This window comes from Dendrobates tinctorius, unplaced genomic scaffold (assembly GCF_039654945.1).
Source record: "Dendrobates tinctorius isolate UK_male_01 unplaced genomic scaffold, ASM3965494v1 ptg000158l, whole genome shotgun sequence".
NCBI classification, from domain to species: domain Eukaryota; kingdom Metazoa; phylum Chordata; class Amphibia; order Anura; family Dendrobatidae; genus Dendrobates; species Dendrobates tinctorius.
Window position 1 is genome coordinate 13443381 of NW_027361825.1, and position 22871 is coordinate 13466251.

The 22871-nt window shown below is 44.4% G+C and overlaps 1 pseudogene; it reads right to left on the minus strand.

The window, feature by feature from the left end:
• LOC141052189 (gamma-aminobutyric acid receptor subunit rho-3-like) overlaps positions 1–22871 on the minus strand; it is an 80064-nt pseudogene that overhangs the window by 17519 nt on the left and 39674 nt on the right.

Below are 22871 nucleotides of genomic sequence, written 5' to 3' on the forward strand. Positions count from 1 at the left end.
AAAGCCTCAATTACATGCATTTAGATAAGAAAATAAATTGTCCCCGGGGGTGAATAACCCCAAGGTGCTTTTCTGGGGAGTCACGCTTACCTAGTGATCCTCTGGCAGGTCCAGCTCTCCTGTCAATCCAGAAAGAAACCCATGACAGCATCATCATGAGCATCGCTGGGAAATAGGACTGAAGCAGGAAGAAGAATATGTGCCGTCTCAGAATGAAGTTGATGAAGAGTCTGTTGTACCATCCTATTAGACAACATTTGTGTAATATTCATCCTGCCGGTTACAGGAGCATGATACGGGTTTACTTGTTCTATGGGAAGAATCTTTAGGCTAAGCTCACACTGGGCATTTTTTCAGCATTTTCTTATGCTAATTTTCAGCTATGTTTTACAGTACCAGCAAAGTCTATGAGGTTTGAGAAATCTCATACACACACATTGTTTTTTTTGTCATCAGTATTTTGTGCTTTGCATGTTTTTTTGGACATAGAGCATGTCACTTCTTTCAGCATTTTTCACCCATTGACTTGAATGGGTGGTGAAAAATGCTGCAAAAATGCATGTATCAGCATGCACAAGAGACAAATCATGCTAAGCATGCCAAAACCACTGCAAAAAGAGCACAAAAAAAGCAGCAAAAAAACAAGAAAAACCCAGGAAAACATGCTTTTTTTCTGCAGCTTCTTTCCTGCCAGGTTTTGCTGCAGAAAAAACGCCTAGTGTTAACTTACCCTAATTGTATACATAGTAACATAGTTATTAAGGTTGAAGGAAGACTTTAAGTCCATCTAGTGCAACCTATATCCTATCCTAACTTGCCCTAACATGTTGATCCAGAGGAAGGCAAAAAAACCCATGTGGTAAATACAGTAAGCTTCACATTGGGGGAAAAAAATTCCTTCCCGACTCCACATACGGCAATCAGACTAGCTCCCTGGATCAACGTAATATTAAGGAAACTAGTGTATATACCCTGTAATATTATACTTTTCAAGAAAGGCATCCAGTCCCTTCTTAAATTTTATTAGGGAATCACTCATTACAACATCATATGGCAGAGAGTTCCATAGTCTCACTGCTCTTACAGTAAAGAATCCGCGTCTGTGATTATGCTTAAACCTTCTTTCCTCCAGACGCAGAGGATGCCCCCTTGTCCCCGTCACAGGTCTTAGAGTAAAAAGATCATTAGAAAGGTCTTTGTATTGTCCCCGCATATATTTATACATTGTAATAAGATCACCCCTAAGCTTTCGATTTTCCAAACTAAATAACCCCAAGTGTAATAACCTGTCTTGGTATTGCAGACCCCCTAGTTCCCTAATAACCTTGGTCGCTCTTCTCTGCACCCGCTCCAGTTCAGCTATGTCTTTCTTATACACCGGAGACCAGAACTGTACACAGTATTCTAAGTGTGGGCGCACTAGTGACTTATATAGAGGTAAAATTATGTTCTCCTCCTGAGCATCTATGCCTCTTTTAATGCATCCCATTATTTTATTTGCCTTTGCAGCAGCTGCCTGGCACTGGCCACTAATGTGAGTTTGTCGTCCGCCCATACACCCAGGTCTTTTTCAGTGACAGTTTTGCCCAGTGTTTTACAATTAAGCACATAATTATACATCTTGTTCGTTCTATCCAAGTGCATGACCTTACATTTATCCCCATTAAAGCTCATTTGCCATTTATCAGCCCAAGCTTCTAGTTTACATAAATCCTCCTGTAATATAAAATTGTCCTCCTCTGTATTGATTACCCTGCAGAGTTTAGTGTCATCTGCAAATATTGAAATTCTACTCTCTATGCCCCCTACAAGGTCATTAATAAATATGTTAAAAAGAAGTGGGCTCAATACTGACCCCTGTGGTACCCCACTGCTAACCGTGACCCAGTCCGAATGTGCTCCATTAATAACCACCCTTTTTTCCTATCACTGAGCCAGCTCTTAACCCACTTACACATATTTTCCCCTATCCCCATTGTTCTCATTTTATGTATCAACCTTTTGTGTGGCACCGTATCAAAAGCTTTTGAAAAGTCCATGTACACCACGTCTACTGCATTCCCTTGGTCCAGTCCTGAACTTACCTCTTCATAAAAGCTTATCAGATTAGTCTGACAGTAGCGGTCTCTTGTAAACCCATGTTGATATTGGGTCATGAGGTTATTCTTCTTCAGGTACTCTAGTATAGCATCTCTTAGAAAACCCTCCAGGATTTTACCCACAGTAGAGGTTAAGCTCACTGGCCTATAAATTCCAAGTTCAGTTTTAGTTCCCTTTTTGAATATTGGCAAAACATTCGCTTTACGCCAGTCCTGTGGTACAGACCCTGTTATTATGGAATCTTTAAAGATTAAAAATAATGGTCTATCCATGACTGTACTTAATTCCTGCAGTACTTGGGGGTGTATCCCACCTGGGCCCGGGGATTTGTCAATTTTTGTACTGATTTTTAGACGCCGCCGTACTTCCTGCTGGGTTAAGCAGGTGACATTTAATGGAGAAATTTTTTTTTTATCACTGATCATGTTATCCGTCATGGGATTTTCTTGTGTAAATACGGTTGAAAAAAAGTCATTTAGCATTTTGGCTTTTTCCTCATCCTCATCCACCATTTCACCCAGACTACTTTTAAGGGGACCAACACTATCATTTTTTAGTTTCTTACTATTTATGTAGTTAAAGAATATTTTGAGATTATTTTTACTTTCTCTGGCAATGAGTCTCTCTGTCTCAATCTTTGCTGTCTTGATTTGCTTTTTACAGAATTTACTTAATCTTCTGTATTTAGTTAATGCCTCATCACTACCTACTTGCTTTAATTCTCTAAATGCTTTATTTTTATCTCTTATTGCGCCCCTGACAGCTCTATTTAGCCATAGTGGTTTCCTCCTATTTCTAGCATGTTTATTCCCATACGGTATATATTGTGTACAGGTCCTATTCTGGATGCTAATAAACGTCTCCCATTTCCTTTGTGTATTTTTATGTCTCAGGATATCGTCCCAGTTAATTGCACCAAGATCATCTCTCATCCGTTGGAAATTTGCTTTCCTGAAGTTTAGTGTCCTTGTAACCCCTCTACTACACATCTTATTAAAGGATACATGAAAACTTATTATTTTGTGATCACTATTACCCAAGTGACCCCCAACCCTTACATTTGATATGCTGTCTGGCCTGTTGGTTAATATTAGGTCTAGCAGTGCCCCCCCCTTGTTGGGTCCTGAACCAGTTGTGAAAGGTAATTGTCTCTCATAGTTGTCAAAAACCTATTACCTTTGCTGGAACTGCAGGTTTTGGTTCCCCAATGTATTTCAGGGTAGTTGAAGTCCCCCATAATAATGACTTCTCCTTGAGTCGCAGCTTCATCTATTTGCTTTATGAGGATATTCTCTGTTGCTTCCATTATTTTTGAAGACTTATAACAAACCCCTATCAGTAATTTATTATTTTCCCCCCCTCCCCTTATCTCTACCCACAGGGACTTTACATTATCATTAGATTCATATACATTATCACGATGGATGGGTTTTAAGGATGATTTTACATATAAACACACGCCTCCCCCTCGCTTATTTGTTCGGTCATTTCTGAACAGACTATAGCCCAGTCATGGCTCTCGTCCAGCCATGTCTCAGATATCCCCACCATGTCATAATTATGTTCCAACAACATTAACGCCAATTCCTCCATCTTGTTGGCGAGGCTTCTGGCATTAGTATACATGCACTTTATGTATCTCTCTGTACCTCTATTCTTTCTTAAATTATTAACTGTTCTAACCCCACCCCCCATGCCACCTCCACCCCCAATGTCATTATTTGTGCCCAGGTCTCTAGCTGCATTGTCTTCCCCTCCTATAAAAGGAATACCCTCCCCCCTGTCCCTAGTTTAAACACTGCTCCAACCTTCTAGCCATTTTCTCCCCCCAGCACAGCTGCACCCTCCCATTGAGGTGCAGCCCGTCCCTAGCGTAGAACCTGTAGCCAACTGAGAAGTCGGCCCAGTTCTGCAGGAACCCAAACCCCTCCTTACTACACCAATTCCTGCGCCACTTATTAACCTCCCTAATCTCCTGTTGCCTCTCTGGCGTGGCACGTGGTACAGGAAGTATTTCCGAGAATACCACCTTGGAGGTCCTTGCTTTAAGCTTACAGCCTAAATCCCTGAAATCATCTTTAAGGACCTTCCACCTACCTCTAACTTTGTCATTTGTGCCAATGTGCACCATGACCACTGGATCCTCACCAGCCCCTCCCAGTAATCTGTCAACCCGATCAGCGATGTGTCGGACTCGCGCGCCAGGTAGGCAGCACACCGTTCGACGATCCCTGTCTTTGTGACAGATTGCCCTATCTGTTCCCCTAATAATTGAGTCTCCCACTACCAGAACCTGTCTGGCCTGCCCTGCTCTCCTATTTCCCCCCTTACTGGAGCAGACACTCCTCCGGCTTTCAGAGGACATGCCTTGCTGCAGCAGTGCTACTCCTGCACTAACACTCCCCTCATTTACCAACTTAGCAAACTTATTGGGGTGTGCCAGATCAGGACTAGCCTCCCTGGTGCTCTTCCCTCTACCCCGCCTTCTGTCACCCAGCTAGCTGCTTCACTGTCCTGCAGCTCCAACCTAGCATCCCCCCCTCATCTATCCCATTTAGTGTCTGCTCAGTGACACTAAAGTGTCTATGGATCTCAGTGTTGCCAGCTGCACATTTAGATCCAGTATCTGGGCTTCCAAATGCACAACGTGCTCACATCTCGCAGAGCAGTATGCACCCTCGACCGGCTGTTCAAGGATTCCATACAGGCGGCAAGACGTGCACTGGATGGCATTGGCAATAGTGGAGCACATCCTAATGGGGATTGCACCAGACAATAAGATAAGCAAAAATAAATAAAAAGTAATAATAAAATATAACAGCAATTCAGTAATACCTCCCTTGGAAACTCCCTGAATCCAAAAGTCACTGAATCACAAGTCACACACTTACCACAGTTCGCACTTACGCTCAGGTCACACTCAGCTCTTTCACACTCACTCAGGCAGAAGATTTAAAAGTTTTTTTTTTCCCTTTTACCAGCACACCACCCTGCTGCTCAATGCACTTCCAAAAGGAGTTGAGCCCCAACCAGCTGCCCCTTATAAACCCTTAATTATGAACTCCCACCCTTAATTAACCCCTTGTGAATATAGTTACACCTCAAGATTTAAATGCAATATAGTTAACCCTTAAAAACACAGATAGTTAAATAAGAGATTAACCCTGTAGAAAGAAAAAAATAGGTTAAACAAGTCCCCAAGCCCCCCAAGAATTGAACAAGTAGAAAGCACTCAGCAACCTACAATTCAGCAACTCACACAGGTATTTGTTATAGGTTTTCCAAATACAGTGGAGGAAATAAGTATTTGATACACTGACAATTTTGCAAGTTTTCCCACTCATAAGGAATGGAGAGGTCTGTATTTTTTATCATAGGTACGTTTCACCTGTGAGAGACAGAATAATAATAAAATAATAATAATTTTATTTATATAGCGCCAACATATTCTGCAGTTCCTTACAATTAGGTGGGGACATATACACCATGGACAAGACCAAAGAGTTGTCTAAGGACACCAGGGACAAAATTGTAGATCTGCACAAGACTGGGATGGTCAATAGGATAATAGGCAGCAGCTTGGTGAGAAGACAACAACTGTTAGCACAATTATTAGAAAACTAGATGGTGGCCTGATTCTAATACATCGGGTATTCTAGAATAAGTATGTAGTTTATTTATGAAGTTTTAATAATAATGCAATAATGCACCCCCCAATCCTGATATGTATGGTTCTCTCACCCCCAATCCTGATATGCATGGTCCTCTCACCCCCAATCCTGATATGCATGGTACCCCTCCCACCTATCCTGGTATGCATGGTCCCCTCACTCCCCAATCCTGATATGCATGGTCCTCTCACCCCCAATCCTGATATGCATGGTAACCCTCCCACCTATCCTGGTATGCATGGTCCCCTCACTCCCCAATCCTGATATGCATGGTCCTCTCACCCTCCAATCCTGGTATGCATGGTCCTCTCACCCCTCTTTCCTGGTAAGCATGGTCCCCTCACCCCCTTTCCTGGTTTGCATGGTTCCATCACCCCCTTTTGTGGTATGCATGGTCCCCTCGCCCCCAATCCTGATATGCTTGGTCCTCTCACCCCCCAATCCTGATATGCATGGTACCCCTCAACCCCCAATCCTGGAATGCATGGTCTTCTCACCCCTCAGGCCTGGTATGCATGGTCCCCCTCACCCCCCTTTCCTGGTATGCATGGTCCTGTCACCCCCCTTCCCTGGTATGCATGGTCCCCTCACCCCCCCTTTCCTGGTATGCATGGTCCCGTCACCCCTCTATCCTGGTATGCATGGCTCACTCACCTCCCTTTCCTGGTATGCATGGTCACCCTCACCCCCCTTTCCTGGTATGCATGGTCCCCCTCACCCCCATCTCCTGGTATGCGTGGTCTCTGTTAAAAAAAAAAATAGTTATATACTCACCTTCCGACAGCCTCCGATTTTCTTTCCACGTGCCCGGCCTCGCGGTCCCAGTAATGCATTGTGTGAAACACCGCTGATGACGTCGCTCTATAAGAAGCATTTTGGGGTCCTGGAGAGACCCAGCCAGTTTCCAGAAATGGACCCAATAGAAAATCTTTGGAGGGAGCAGAAACTCAATGTAGCCCAACGACAGCCCCGAAACCTGAAAGATCTGGAGAAGATCTGTATGGAGGAATGGGCCAAAATCCCTGCTGCAGTGTGTGCGAACTTGGTCAAGAATTACAGGAAACGTCTCACTTCTGTAATTGCAAATAAAGGTTTCTGTGCCAAATATTAAGTTCTGTTTTTCTATTTTAGCAAATATGAAATAATTCATGCAATAAAAACACAATTAATTATGTAAAATTCATACAATAGGATTTTCTGGATTTTATTTTTAGATTCTCTCATAGTTGTCACGTACCTACGATAAAAATGACAGCTCTCTTCATTCTTTGTAGGTGGGAAAACTTGCAAAATTGGCACTGCATCAAATATTTATTTTCCCCACTGTACATTGGTTTTCTTGTTTTATGCTGGATATAATGGGATCGACTTCTACAACCTCTGTAATACCTTGGCAACATCTGATGCACTTGTACGGTGGATGTGTGCACTGCTTGCATTGAGCAGGCTCAGGAACTGGGCCCGTTCCATTATAGTGAAGGTGGTGGCTTTGTTAAACAGCGTTCACCCAAAAGTAGGTGCTGCGACGATTGGTTACTGGCAATCGCAACACGCGCAAAGAGTTGCCATGTCAGTCAGGGGCTTAGTGATGGCCCCCACATCTGCCATGGTATTACTACAATAAAGCCCTGCCTGTGGATGAGCTTCAAAGTAGATGGTTATGTTTTACAATAAACTGCTCCTCTGCAGTAACATTTTTACATTATTGCACTCGTCTAGCACTGATCACTGATAACTTAGTGCAGACATCCATGGGTTTGGTGTTCTTCATCCACAACTATTATCGGCCAAGCGTTTTTCTAGCCATACCTACCTGTGCTAGTATACAAGGCCAGGCCACTAGATGCACTGAACTCTTCAATGAAAAACTGGGACAGAGCAATATGTTCATCGGTTACTAGACACTCATTCCTTTTCTTCCAGTACAGCTTGAGGTCATCCTCACTGTAGGCATCTATGAAAGAGCAAATCAAGTTATGTCCGGAGGAGACCACCTAATAGGAATACAACTTACTGGAACTGGTGGCATTCCCATAGGAAATAATGAGATTAGCAATTGGTCAAATTACAAATGTAACCCTCCACTAGCAAGAGGGCTTCGCTCTTCAAAAATTCTATAAAGAATATGAGGACACTGTACAGTAAGAGCAGTTGTCCAGGTTGTCCAATTCTTTTGGGGTCCAGAATTTCACCTACAGACCCCAATGCCACAACTTACCATCTAGGTGTCTAAAGCAGCCAGAGGACCTTTCCAATTTATGTATCCATTTATTTATTTTCATACGAAAAACATCAATGATGAATTACTAATGGTAGAACCCAGGGCCGGACTGGCCATCAGGCACTTCTGGCAAATGCCAGAATGGCCGGTCCCTGTAGAGGGCAGCTCGATCAGTCGCCCCCTTTATGCTGTCATGCTAGAATCAGTGCCTCTGTGCTAGACAGGATGAAGTTGGTGGCCATGCTCTGATGTCCGGACTCCTGATAAGGAGCTGCAGTGAGATAACATAGAGACAAGGCAGGGGGAGAGGGAGATTTTCTGTCCTGCTCCAGCCCAGCCTCACTGCAGCTCATGATCAGGACATCGGACCTCCCACTTCCTCCTGTCAGTGGGACCAGAAGGGATTTAGCAGCATCTGAGTGTGAGTGCACGGAGCAGAAGCCCAAGAAGCACCTGAGTTATACCGAAGAGCAAAGAAGCTAAGAGGCAAGCAATAAAGGGGTTGTCTGGGCTTTTCACATAATCTCAGTACATATCTGGGCTGCAGAATTATGACAATAAGTAATTTACTTTCTGTCACTAGTTTGCACGGTTTTCTAGATATTCTGAACAGAACGTCCAAGGGGGGGTGTTATGGCATTGAAATGAGAACTGGTCGTAACCTCCTACTCTACTCCAAACATGCCCTCTATAACAACAACCCCACCCTCCATAGCTACAGGCCCTCCCCATCCACATGAAGAATCCCTCATCACACAGTAACGAATTCTTCCCCTCCTGCAGCCTCAGTGCAGAGAGCAGAGAGCTGCTCCTCCCCCAGACACACACTGAACAGTGATCTATGGAAAGTGAAACTAGTGAGGAGGAGGGAAAATCGTCCTGTATTCTGGGCCACTCCATGATTACAATACATAACTCATTATCAGTGATTCCTTCCCTCACTGTCCCAGGCTGCTGGCAGCAGTGAGAACAGACTGTGTGATGGCCAGTGATGGGGGTCTGCAGCTTCTAATCTGCACAGGGGATGGCAGTCACTGATGTAATCTGTTGTGTGACAAAGCCTTTGCTGTGTGAATGAGACAGCTCTGTGTCACCGATGTCTTCACACAGCAGCAGATTTGGTGCAGTGTATGTGCAAAGCTCCACCAAACTCCCAGCAAGCTCCAATGACCAGCACCACCCGCTGCCCACTCTGTTATGATGAGTCACCGAAGGAGGAAAAAACAAAATACCAGCTAAGTCCAGAAAAACCAGAGAGGTTGGCAGCTATCGGATTGCAGACCCCTGAACCTATCCACAACAACTAGCAGTAGCCGTGGGGGGTTCCTACGGTGCCCTAGACCCCTCGATCACAGCCAGAGAACTACATAGCCTAAAGACAGAAAGGGGAAAAACTAAACTGCCCCAGAGCAGACCCCAAAGCAATAGGCAGCCCCCAACATATAATGACGGTGAAGCAAGATGAAAACACTAACATAGAGAGAAAGATAGGTTGAGCAAATGATGGGGCCCAAGCTAACTACATAGGACAGGATAGGAAAGCTGCTGTCTGCCTTCCGCAAAAAACCCTATCAAAATGAGCCAACCGACTGATAGGAAAAACAGGCCCTGAAGTCGCTAGGCTTCAAAAGACTATATCAGCACTCAGGTATATTCTGAAGACAGAGCAAAAGATCAACAGATCAGAGACAAAAATGGAGTTCAGCTCACCCCCAGCCGGGGATGGCAGAACTCCCAAAAAACAAGGCAAAACAAAAACAAAACTGAAGAGTACAAAGAAGAGCAGAAAAACTTAGCTTTGAGATGCAGGAATCAGACTGGTCTCCAAGAATCCAGCAGGAAAATCACCAGCCAGGAAGAAGGGCGTCGGCAGCCTTATATCCAGTCCTCAATTCCAGCCACCCAGTCATCATCTAGCTGCCCAGGTGTTTGGTAATCAGCCTCACTACCTTCCTTCACCAGAGGAGGGAGTTCATCAGACCTCAATGGTGAAGGGAAAAATGAACTCACAACACCACTCATTGGCTGGTAGTAAACTGCACCAGCACTCATTTTTATCACTATTCCAGCATTGGAAAGAACACAGCAGTGATCCTGTATTTGTGAAAGCAGCACAATACATACATACATACACCCCCCAACACTTCACACTGTTACAGCTGCTGATTGGACAGGCTGCTCCCATCAGTATTTGTGTCATTAGAGACTCAGTGCTCACACATACACTGCACCAAATCTGCTGCTGTGTGAAGACATCAGTGACACAGAGCTGTCTCATTCACACAGCAGATGCTTTGTCACACAACAGATTACATCAGTGACTGCCATCCTCTGTGCAGATTAGAAGCTGCAGACCCCCATCACTGGCCATCACACAGTCTGTTCTCACTGCTGCCAGCAGCCTGGGACAGTGAGGGAAGGAATTACTGATAATGAGTTATGTATTGTAATCATGGAGTGGCCCAGAATACAGGACGATTTTCCCTCCTCACTAGTTTCACTTTCCATAGATAACTGTTCAGTGTGTGTCTGGGGGAGGAGCAGCTCTCTGCAGTGAGGCTGCTAGAGGGGGAGGATTTGTTACTGTGTGATGAGGGCTTCTTCATGTGGATGGGGAGGGCCTGTAGCTATGGAGGGTGGGGTTGTTGTTATAGAGGGCATGTTTGGAGTAGAGAAGGAGGTTACAACTAGTTCTCATTTCAATGCCATAACACACTCCCCCTTGGACGTTCTGTTCAGAATATCTAGAAAACCGTGCAAACTAGTGACAGAAAGTAAATTACTTATTGTCATAATTCTGCAGCCCAGATATTTCCTGAGATTATGTGAAAAGCCCGGACAACCCCTTTAATGACCTGGCCATTTTTTGCAATTCTGACCAGTGTCCATTTATGAGGTAATAACTCAGGAACGCTTCATCGGATCCTAGCGATTCTGAGACTGTTTTTTCGTGACATATTGGGCTTCATGTTAGTGGTAAATTTAGGTCGATAATTTTTGTGTTTATTTGTGAAAAAAATGGAAATTTAGTGAAAATTTTGAAAATTTAGCAATTTTCAAAATTTGAATTTTTATTCTGTTATACCAGAGAGTTATTTGACACAAAATTGTTAATAAATAACATTTCCCACATGTCTACTTTACATCAGCACAATTTTGGAATCAAAATTTTTTTTGGTAGGAAGTTATAAGGGTTAAAATTTGACCAGCGATTTCTCACTTTTACAACAAAATTTACAAAACCATTCTTTTTAGGGACCACCTCACATTTGAAGTCATTTTGAGGGGTCTATATGGCAGAAAATACCCAAAAGTGACACCATTCTAAAAACTGCACCCCTCAAGCTACTCAAAACCACATTCAAGAAGTTTATTAACCCTTCAGGTGCTTCACAGGAACTAAAGCAACATGGAAGAAAAAAATGGACAGTTTAATTTTTTAAACCAAAAATTTTGTTTTATCATCAATATTTTCATTTTATAGAAAGAACACCGTGAGCACAACTCAAGATGGTGCTAAGGTTAGGTTCCCAAACCGTTAAAGCAACAAATATGAACCTAGCACTCAACTTAAAGGTATTTGTAAGGCGGTTTATTGTAGTACACGAAAAAAGACGTTTCGGTCAATGTGACCTTCTTCAGTTACTACAAAAGTAAATATAATTACAAAACAAAACGTCATATAAAACAGAAAAAATAGCAAAGGAAAAAAAGGAAAAAAAAACAAAAACAAAGGAAAACAGAAGTATATACAAACAATAGTCAAAATGGTCATACAAAAATAGGATAAATTGGTCGCAGATAACGCCAGGTATCCCACACTGCCCATATCACGCCAAATAATTTAAAAAGAGCCATAGAAAATATATAGCAGCAATCCATAAGAATGTCAAACATACCGTGTGGTATATAGATTGTGTAGAGCTTATAGGCATCTATCAGAAAGGACGATGGTGCTTTAGGCATCTAAAAAACAAGATGCGGTGAAATGGAGCATATGATAGTAGTTGTGAATCATGTAGCTGGAAAAAAAAAAAAAGTACTTACTGAGGAGAATGATCTCTCTAAGGTAATGAGCTGTGGAGGATATAGCAAGGGGGAGCATTATTGCAATGTGTGCATAAATAGTATCACCTCCCCTGTTAATAGGTACATATCAGCACTAAGTATTTACCTTGTCAGTATATAGGAGAGGGGCAAATGTGCCTCCAGATGCGGTGTCCACCGGCCATCTGATCCTGCATGCAGACAGATGGCCGGTGGACACCGCATCTGGAGGTGCTGATATGTACCTATTAACAGGGGAGGTGATACTATTTATGCACACATTGCAATAATGCTCCCCCTTGCTATATCCTCCACAGCTCATTACCTTAGAGAGATCATTCTCCTCAGTAAGTACATTTTTTTTTTCCTGCTACATGATTCACAACTACTATCATACGCTCCATTTCACCGCATCTTGTTTTTTAGATGCCTAAAGCACCATCGTCCTTTCTGATAGATGCCTATAAGCTCTACACAATCTATATACCATATACCATGATATGGGCAGTGTGGGATACCTGGCGTTATGTGCGACCAATTTATCCTATTTTTGTATGACCATTTTGACTATTGTTTGTATATACTTCTGTTTTCCTTTGTTTTTGTTTTTTTTTCCTTTTTTCCTTTGTTATTTTTTCTGTTTTATATGACGTTTTGTTTTGTAATTATATTTACCCTTGTAGTAACTGAAGAAGGTCACATTGACCGAAACGTCTTTTTTCGTGTACTACAATAAACCGCCTTACAAATACCTGTAAGTTGAGTGCTAGGTTCATATTTGTTGCAATATTTTCATTTTGACATGGGTAACAGGATAAAATGGATCCTAAAATTTGTTGGGGAATTTCTCCTGAGTACATCGATACCTCATATGTGGTCATAAACAACTGTTTGGGTGCACAGCAGGGCTGAGAAGGGATGGAACACCATTTGACTTTTTGAATGGAAAATATGCTGGAATATTTAGCGGTTGCCATGTCGCGTTTGGAGAGTCCCTGTGTGCCGAAACATTGGAGCACCCCCACAAGTGACCCTATTTTGGAAACTAGACCCCCCAAGGAACTTATCTAGATGCATATTGAGCACTCCGAACCCCCAGGTGCTTCACAAATTGAGCTGTAAATATGAAAAAGTACTTTTTTTCACAAAAATTTTCTTTTAGCCTCAATTTTTTCATTTTCACATGGGTAACAGGATAAATGGATCCTAAAATTTGTTGGGAAATTTCTCCTGAGTACACCGATACCTCATATGTGGTCATAAACCACTGTTTGGGTGCACAGCAGGGCTGAGAAGGGAAGGAGCGCCATTTGACTTTTTGAATGGAAAATATGCTGGAATATTTAGCGGTTGCCATGTCGCGTTTGGAGAGTCCCTGTGTGCCGAAACATTGGAGCACCCCCACAAGTGACCCCACTTTGAAAACTAGACCCCCCAAGGAACTTATCTAGATGCATAGTGAGCACTCCGAACCCCCAAGTGCTTCACAAATTGAGCCGTAAATATGAAAAAGTACTTTTTTTTCACAAAAATTTTCTTTTAGCCTCAATTTTTTCATTTTCACACGGGCAACAGGATAAAATGGATCATAAAATTTGTTGGGAAATTTCTCCTGAGTACACCGATATCTCATATGTGGGGGGAAACCACTGTTTGGGCGCACGGCAGGGCTCAGAAGGGAAGGAGCGCCATTTGACTTTTTGAATGGAAAATTAGCTCCAATCGTTAGCGGACACCATGTCGCTTATGGAAAGTATGTAGTGTATGTCAGGTTGGTGTGTGGTGTAGTACACACCAACACACACACGACAACAACATGATGTACACTATATTACACCACACACCAACCTGATGTACACTACGCCACACACACCAACCTGACACTACGTCAGGTTGGTGTGTGTGGTGTAGTGTACGTTAGGCTGGTGTGTGGTATAGTGTACATCAGGTTGGTGTGTGTGGTGTAGTGTACAGCACACATACTCACCAACCTGATGTACACGAGGCCACACACCAACCTGATGTACACTACACCACATACTCCAACCTGACACACTACGTCAGGTGGGTGTGTGCGGTGTAGCGTACATCAGGTTGGTGTGTGGTGTAGTGTATGTCAGGTTGGTGTGTGTGGTGTAGTGTACATCAGGTTGGTGTGTGGTGTAGTGTATGTCAGGTTGGTGTGTGTGGTGTAGTGTACAGCACACATACTCACCAACCTGACGTACACTAGGCCACACACACCAACCTGATGTACACTACACCACATACACCAACCTGACACACTACATCAGGTTGGTGTGTGTGGTGTAGTGTACATCAGGTTGGTGTGTGGTGTAGTGTACGTCAGGTTGGTGTGTGTGGTGTAGTGTACAGCACACATACTCACCAATCTGACGTACACTAGGCCACACACACCAACCTGATGTACACTACACCACACACACCAACCTGACACACTACGTCAGGTTGGTGTGTGTGTGGTGTAGTGTACATCAGGTTGGTGTGTGGTGTAGTGTACGACAGGTTGGTGTGTGTGGTGTAGTGTACAGCACACATACTCAACCTGACGTACACTAGGCCACACACACCAACCTGATGTACACTACACCACACACACCTGTTATGAATGAGTCACCGTAGGAAGCAAAAACAGAAATAATAGCTAAGTCCAGAAAACCAGAGAAGTTGGCAGCTATCGGATTGCAGACCCCTGAACCTATCAACAACAACTAGCAGTAGCCGTGGGGGGTTCCTACGGTGCCCTAGACCCCTCGATCACAGCCGGAGAACTAAACAGCCTAAAGACAGAAAGGGAAATCTAAACTGCCCCAGAGCAGACCCCAAAGCAATAGGCAGCCCCCAACATATAATGACGGTGAAGCAAGATGAAAAAACACTCACAGATAGAAAGATAGGCTGAGCAAATGATGGGGCCCAAGCTAACTAAATAGGACAGGAAAGAAAAGCTGTTGTCTGCAATCCGCCAAAACCCTATCAAAACAAGAGTCAACAGACTGATAGGGAAAAAAGCCCTGAAGACGCTAGGCTTCAAAAAGACTATATCAGTACTCAGGTATTTCCTGAAGACAGAGCAAAAAGGAATTCAGCTCACCCCAGCAGGGAATGCCAGAAATCCAGAAAAACAAGGCAAAACAAAACCAAAACACAAATGCAAAAAGCAGAGCAGAAAACTTAGCTTTTGAGAAGCAGGAATCAGACTGGTCTCCTAGAATCCCTCAGAGAGATCACCAGCAAGGCAGAAGGGCGTCGGCTGCCTTATATCCAGTCAGCAATTCCAGTCACCCAGTCATCATCATCCTGCACAGGTGCTTGGTAATCAGCCTCACTACCTTCCTTCACCAGAAGAGGGAGTTCATCAGACCTCAATGGTGAAGGGGAAAATGAACTCACAACACACACCAACCTGACACACTACGTCAGGTGTTGTGAGTTCATTTTCCCCTTCACCTTTGAGGTCTGATGAACTCCCTCTTCTGGTGAAGGAAGGTAGTGAGGCTGATTAACAAGCACCTGGGTATGATGATGATGACTGGGTGACGGGAATTGCTGACTGGATATAAGGCAGCCGACGCCCTTCTGCCTTGCTGGTGATCTCTCTGAGGGATTCTAGGAGACCAGTCTGATTCCTGCTCCTCAAAAGCTAAGTTTTCTGCACTGCTTTTTGCATTTGTGTTTTGTTTTGCCTTGTTTTTCTGAATTTCTTCCATTCCCTGCTGGGGTGAGTTGAATTCCTTTTTGCTCTGTCTTCGGAAAATACCTGAGTGCTGATATAGTCTTTTTGAAGCCTAGCGTCTTCAGGGCCTTTTTCCCTATCAGCCTGTTGGCCCTTGTTTTGATAGGGTTTTTGGTGGATTGCAGACAGCAGCTTTTCTTTCCTGTCCTATTTAGTTAGCTTGGGCCCCATCATTTGCTCAGACTATCTTTCTATCTGTGTGAGTGTTTTTTCATCTTGCTTCACCATCATTATATGTTGGGGGCTGCCTATTGCTTTGGGTTCTGCTCTGGGGCAGTTTAGATTTCCTTTTCTGCCTTTAGGCTATGTAGTTCTCCGGCTGTGATCGAGAGGTCTAGGGCACCGTAGGAACCCCGCACGGCTACTGCTAGTTGTTGTTGATAGGTTCAGGGGTCTGCAATCCGATAGCTGCCAACTTCTCTGGTTTTCTGGACTTAGCTAGTATTTCTGTTTTTGCCTCCTACGGTGACTCATTCATAACAGAATCACCAGCCATACCGCAGATCCTAGGGTACTCAATAGCAGGAAAGAATTGTTAAAAAAAAAAAAAAGTGTGTATATTCTTTCCTCTATATCTCTGAGGCTGTAGGGGGAATTTTTTTTTTCTCTCAATGGAGACAAAGCAATTGTCTGATCGTCTGGAGCAGCTCGCTGCGGAAGTGCGGGGAATTTCCGCCTACCTTGCTCATTCACATGCTGCTGAACCAAAGATCCCTACTCCTGATGTGTTTTTTGGGGATCGGTCTAAATTTTTGAATTTCAAAAATAAATGTAAATTATTTTTTGCCTTGAAGCCTAACTCGTCAGGGAGCTCTGCGCAGCAGGTTAAAATTGTCATCTCTTTGCTGCGTGGCAATCCCCAGGATTGGGCATTTTCTTTGAAACCAGATGATCCTATTCTGACTAATGTGAATGCATTTTTTCAAGCCTTGGGGTTGTTGTATGGCGAACCTAATGTTAATGATCAGGCTGAAAAGACCCTGTTGGCATTGAGCCAGGGTCGAGATTCTGCAGAACTGTACTGTCAAAAATGCCAAAAGTGGGCGGTCCTTACTACCTGGAATGATAATGCCTTGGCAGCTCTCTTTCGGAAGGGTTTGTCAGAAGCCGTAAAAGATACTATGGTGGGATTTCCTGTTCCCTCTGGCCTTGACGATTCTATGTCATTAGCCATTCAGGTTGATCGGCGTTTACATGAACGCAGGACTGCACGAGAGGTGTTGCCACCTGTTGAACAAGTGTCTGAACCTATGCAATGTGATAGAGTTTTGTCCAGGGAGCTACGTCAGGAGTTCAGAAGGCGTAATAAGCTGTGTTTTTTTGTGGAGATGCCTCGCATATTATTTCTGTCTGTCCTAAACGAGAGAAACGTTTTGCACACACGTTTTCTGTGGGTGGTGTTCAACCTAAGTTTCTTCTGGCAATTACTCTGATCTGCTCCCTGTACACATTTTCCGCCAAGGCTTTTGTGGATTCGGGAGCAGCCCTGAACCTAATGGACTTGGATTTTGCTAAACGTTGTGGATTTCCGATGACACCTCTGCGGACACCTATCCCTTTGAGAGGGATTGATGCCACTCCTTTGGCGAAAAATAAACCTCAGTTTTGGACCCAGGTGGTAATGTGGGTCGCCCCAGACCATCAAGAAAATTGCAGATTTTTGGTGTTGCATAATTTGCACGATACCATTGTTCTGGGGTTTCCCTGGTTGCAAATTCATAATCCAGTTTTGGATTGGAAATCTGTGTCTGTGGTGAGTTGGGGTTGTCGGTGTGCCCTTAGTGATGCTCCGGTTTTTTCCACCTCTCCTCAGTCGCATGATGTTCTTGTCTATTTGGCAGACATTTATGATGTATTTAGTGAGAATGAGTCTGAGTCTTTGCCTCCTCATAGGAGTTATGACTGTGCAATTGAACTGAGCACGGGGTGTAAATTTCCCAAGGGACGGCTTTTCAATTTATCTGTACCCGAGCACGAGGCTATGCGATCCTATATTAAGGAGGCGTAGGAGAAGGGTCATATTAGACCATCCTCTTCACCCTTAGGTGCTGGTTTTTTTTCGTGGCCAAAAAGGATGGTTCATTAAGGCCTTGTATTGATTATCGTGCCCTCAACAAAATTACTATTAAATATCAGTATCCGTTACCCCTGATTTCGAATCTATTCTCCAGAGTTAAAGGTGCTTGCTGGTTTACCAAGCTTGACCTCAGGGGGGCGTATAATCTTATCTGCATTAAGCATGGGGATGAATGGAAGACGGCGTTTAATACTCCAGAGGGACATTTTGAGTACCTGGTGATGCCTTTTGGGCTCACTAATGCCCCTTCTGTCTTCCAGTGCTTTATGAACGACATTTTCCGAGACTTTGTGGATACATTTTTGATTATCTATCTGGATGATATTTTGATCTTCTCCAAGGATTGGGATTCTCATGTGGAACATATTCGGACTGTGTTCCGGATCTTGAGGGAGAATTCCCTGTATGTCAAAGGATCGAAATGCCTTTTTGGGGTACAGAGGATTTCTTTTTTGGGATTTATTTTGTCTCCGTCAACTATTGAAATGGACCCGGCCAAGGTACAGGCCATTTATGATTGGGTTCATCCCACTTCTTTGAAGGCCATCCAGAAGTTTTTGGGTTTTGCTAATTTTTATCGGAAATTTATAGCAAAATTTTCTAGTATTGCCAAGCCATTGACTGATCTGACTAAGAAGGGTGCTGATGTGTTGAATTGGTCTCCGGAGGCTGTTTCTTCCTTTCAGGAGCTGAAGCGAAGATTCACTTCTGCCCCCGTTTTGCGGCAACCTGATGTCTCACTCCCGTTCCAGGTAGAGGTGGACGCTTCTGAGATTGGTGCAGGAGCTGTTTTGTCCCAAAAGGATCCTGTAACATCTAAAATGAATCCCTGTGCTTTCTTTTCCCAAAAGTTCTCTCCATCTGAACGTAACTATGATGTGGGGAATCGGGAACTGTTAGCCATGAAATGGGCATTTGAGGAGTGGAGACATTGGTTGGAGGGAGCTAAACATCAAGTCGTGGTCCTCACTGACCACAAGAATTTGATTTACCTGGGGTCGGCCAAACGCTTGAACCCTAGACAGGCTAGGTGGGCCTTGTTTTTTACACGTTTTTATTTTGTGGTCTCTTTTCTTCCTGGTACTAAGAATGTCAAGGCTGACGCACTCTCTAGGAGCTTCTTTGCTGATTCTCCTGTGGTGACCAAGCCTGCTACCATCTTAGGCAAAGGGGTAGTTCTTTCTGCCATCTCGCCCGATTTGAGACGTGCTCTGGAAGAGTTCAAGGAGGACAAACCTGAGCGTTGTCCCAGGGGAAAGTTGTATGTTCCTGACCAGTGGAAGAAGAGGGTGATGTCTGAAGTTCATTGCTCTGCATTGGCTGGTCATCCAGGTATTTTTGGTACTAGAGATCTGGTGAGTCGGTCTTTTTGGTGGCCTGCCTTGTCTCGTGATGTCAGGAATTTTGTGCAGTCCTGTGGGACTTGCTCCCAGTCTAAACCTTGTTCTCGCTCTAGTGGGTTGTTGATGCCTTTGCCGGTCCCCAGGAGGCCATGGACCCATATTTCAATGGATTTCATCTCTGATATGCCTGTCTCTCAGAGAATGACTGTTATTTGGGTGATTTGTGATAGGTTCTCTAAGATGGTTCATCTTGTACCACTCCCTAAGTTGCCATCGTCCTCTGAGTTGGTGCCCCTGTTTTTGCAACAGGTGGTTCGCTTGCACGGGATTCCTGAGAACATTGTAACTGACAGAGGAGTTCAGTTTGTGTCTAGATTTTGGAGGACTTTCTGTTCCAAGCTGGGAATTCAGTTGTCCTTCTCCTCTGCTTTTCACCCTCAGACCAATGGGCAGACGGAGAGAACAAACCAGACTTTGGAGTCGTATTTGAGATGTTTTATTTCCGCTGATCAAGATGATTGGGTTTCATTTTTGCCCTTGGCCAAATTTGCTTTAAATAATAGAGCTAGTTCTGCCACTTTGATGTCACCTTTTTTTTGTAACTTTGGGTTTCATCCTCGATTTTCTTCAGGGAAGGTGGAGCCTTCTGCCTGCCCAGGTGTTGACACTGTGGTGGAGAGAATGCACCAGATCTGGGACCAAGTGGTGGATAAGTTATCTCTCTCCCAGGAAAAGGCCCAGCGGTTTTCCAACCAACATAGGACCATTGGTCCCCAGTTTAAGGTTGGTAATATGGTTTGGTTATCATCAAAAAATATCGCTATGAAGGTGGCTTCTCCTAAGTTTAAGCCTAGATTTATTGGACCTTACAAGATTTTGGAGATTATTAATCCGGTCTCTTTTCGTTTGGCTCTTCCTGTCACATTTAAAATCCATAATGTGTTTCATAAGTCCTTGTTGAAGAGGTTTGTTGAACCAGTAGTTCCTGGGTTGACACCTCCGGACCCTGTATTGGTTGAAGGTAACATGGAATATGAGGTAGAGAAGATACTGGATTCCTGTCTGGCTAGACGGAGACTCCAGTATTTGGTTAAGTGGAAGGGTTATGGTCAGGAGGATAATACCTGGGTCTCTGCCTCTGATATTCATGCCAAAAGATTGGTGCGTGCCTTTCATCGGGCTCACCCTGATCGCCCTGGTGGCGTGGATGAGGTTTCGGTGACCCCTCCTCAAGGGGGAGGTACTGTTATGAGTTCATTTTCCCCTTCACCATTGAGGTCTGATGAACTCCCTCTTCTGGTGAAGGAAGGTAGTGAGGCTGATTACCAAGCACCTGGGTATGATGATGATGACTGGGTGACGGGAATTGCTGACTGGATATAAGGCAGCCGACGCCCTTCTGCCTTGCTGGTGATCTCTCTGAGGGATTCTAGGAGGTCAGTCTGATTCCTGCTCCTCAAAAGCTAAGTTTTCTGCACTGCTTTTTGCATTTGTGTTTTGTTTTGTTTTGCCTTGTTTTTCTGAATTTCTTCCATTCCCTGCTGGGGTGAGTTGAATTCCTTTTTGCTCTGTCTTCGGAAAATACCTGAGTGCTGATATAGTCTTTTTGAAGCCTAGCGTCTTCAGGGCCTTTTTCCCTATCAGCCTGTTGGCCCTTGTTTTGATAGGGTTTTTGGCGGATTGCAGACAGCAGCTGTTCTTTGCTGTCCTATTTAGTTAGCTTCGGCCCCATCATTTGCTCAGCCTATCTTTCTATCTGTGTGTTTTTTCATCTTGCTTCACCGTCATTATATGTTGGGGGCTGCCTATTGCTTTGGGGTCTGCTCTGGGGCAGTTTAGATTTCCTTTTCTGTCTTTATGCTATGTAGTTCTCCGGCTGTGATCGAGGGGTCTAGGGCACCGTAGGAACCCCCCACGGCTACTGCTAGTTGTTGTTGATAGGTTCAGGGGTCTGCAATCCGATAGCTGCCAACTTCTCTGGTTTTCTGGACTTAGCTAGTATTTCTGTTTTTGCCTCCTACGGTGACTCATTCATAACAGTCAGGTTGGTGTGTGTGTGGTGTAGTGTACATCAGGTTGGTGTGTGGTGTAGTGTATGTCAAGTTGGTGTGTGTGGTGTAGTGTACAGCACACATACTCACCAACCTGACGTACACTAGGCCACACACACCAACCTGATGTACACTACACCACACACCAACCTGACACACTACATCAGGTTGGTGTGTGTGGTGTAGTGTACATCAGGTTGGTGTGTGGTGTAGTGTACGTCAGGTTGGTGTGTGTGGTGTAGTGTACAGCACACATACTCACCAATCTGACGTACACTAGGCCACACACACCAACCTGATGTACACTACACCACACACACCAACCTGGCATACTACGTCAGGTTGGTGTGTGTGTGGTGTAGTGTACATCAGGTTGGTGTGTGTGTGGTGTAGTGTACGTCAGGTTGGTGTGTGTGGTGTAGTGTACATCACACATACTCACCAACCTGATGTACACTAGGCCACACACACCAACCTGATGTACACTACACCACACACACCAACCTGACACACTACGTCAGGTTGGTGTGTGTGGTGTAGTGTATGTCAGGTTGGCGTGTGGCGTAGTGTAGTGTACGCTGGGTTGGTGTGTGGTTTAGTATACACCACACGCAACAACCTGGCATACACTACAACACACACACAAACGTGACATACACTACACCACACACACCAACCTGACATAGTGTCAGGTTATTGTGTGTGGCGTAGTATATGTCAGGTTGGTGTGTGTGGTGTAGTGTATGTCAGGTTGGTGTGTGTGGTGTTGTGTATGTCAGCCTAGTGTGGGTGAGTTCTGTAGTGGAGTGTCAGGATGTGTTTAGTCCGTGGACGTGTAATGAATTCTGAAGCATTCATTCAAACACAGTCCAGGTTTGTCAGGACACGTTTCACATTGGAAACGAGTCGTTTTTCTTGTCCCCCTTTTATAGCACACCCAGCACCTGTTTCTTGTTATCCCCTCACTGGGAAAATGTTGCCTTGGTACCATACGGGAAACTTGAGTTCCAGGGGTGCTGGGGCGCGCTCCATCCTCCTCTCCAAAAATCATGGCCTTTATGACCACCTCCTGGAACTCAAGGAAGGAGTGGTTCTGGCCTGCACATCGTGATAGCACGCATGCGTTATGCAGTGCCATTTGTACAAGGTGCACAGCCAGTTTTTTGTACCACACCTTCGCCTTCCGCATGGCACTATAGGGCTGGAGGACTTGATCAGAAAGATCAACTCCCCCGATGTGATGGTTGTATGCCAGGACACAGTCCGGTTTGTGGACCGATGCTGGGGTATCTCGAATGGTGGTGGCTGTGGTGCCAGGACCATGGATTGTGGTCAAGACACAGACATCTCTTTTGTCTTTGAACTTGACCACAAGCTTGTTGCCGCTACATTGGGCTCGGCTCTCACCCTTTCAGAGATGCTGCTCAATTAGCGGCAAAGGGAGACCCCTCTGGTCTCTGCGCAAGGTACCGCAAGCGACAGTAGCTCTGGCAGAGAGGGATTGAAATAGTGTGATGCTTGTATAAAAGTTATCAACGTACAGATGGTAACCTTTATCAAGCATTGGGTGGACCAAATCCCACACTATTTTCCCACTCACCCCC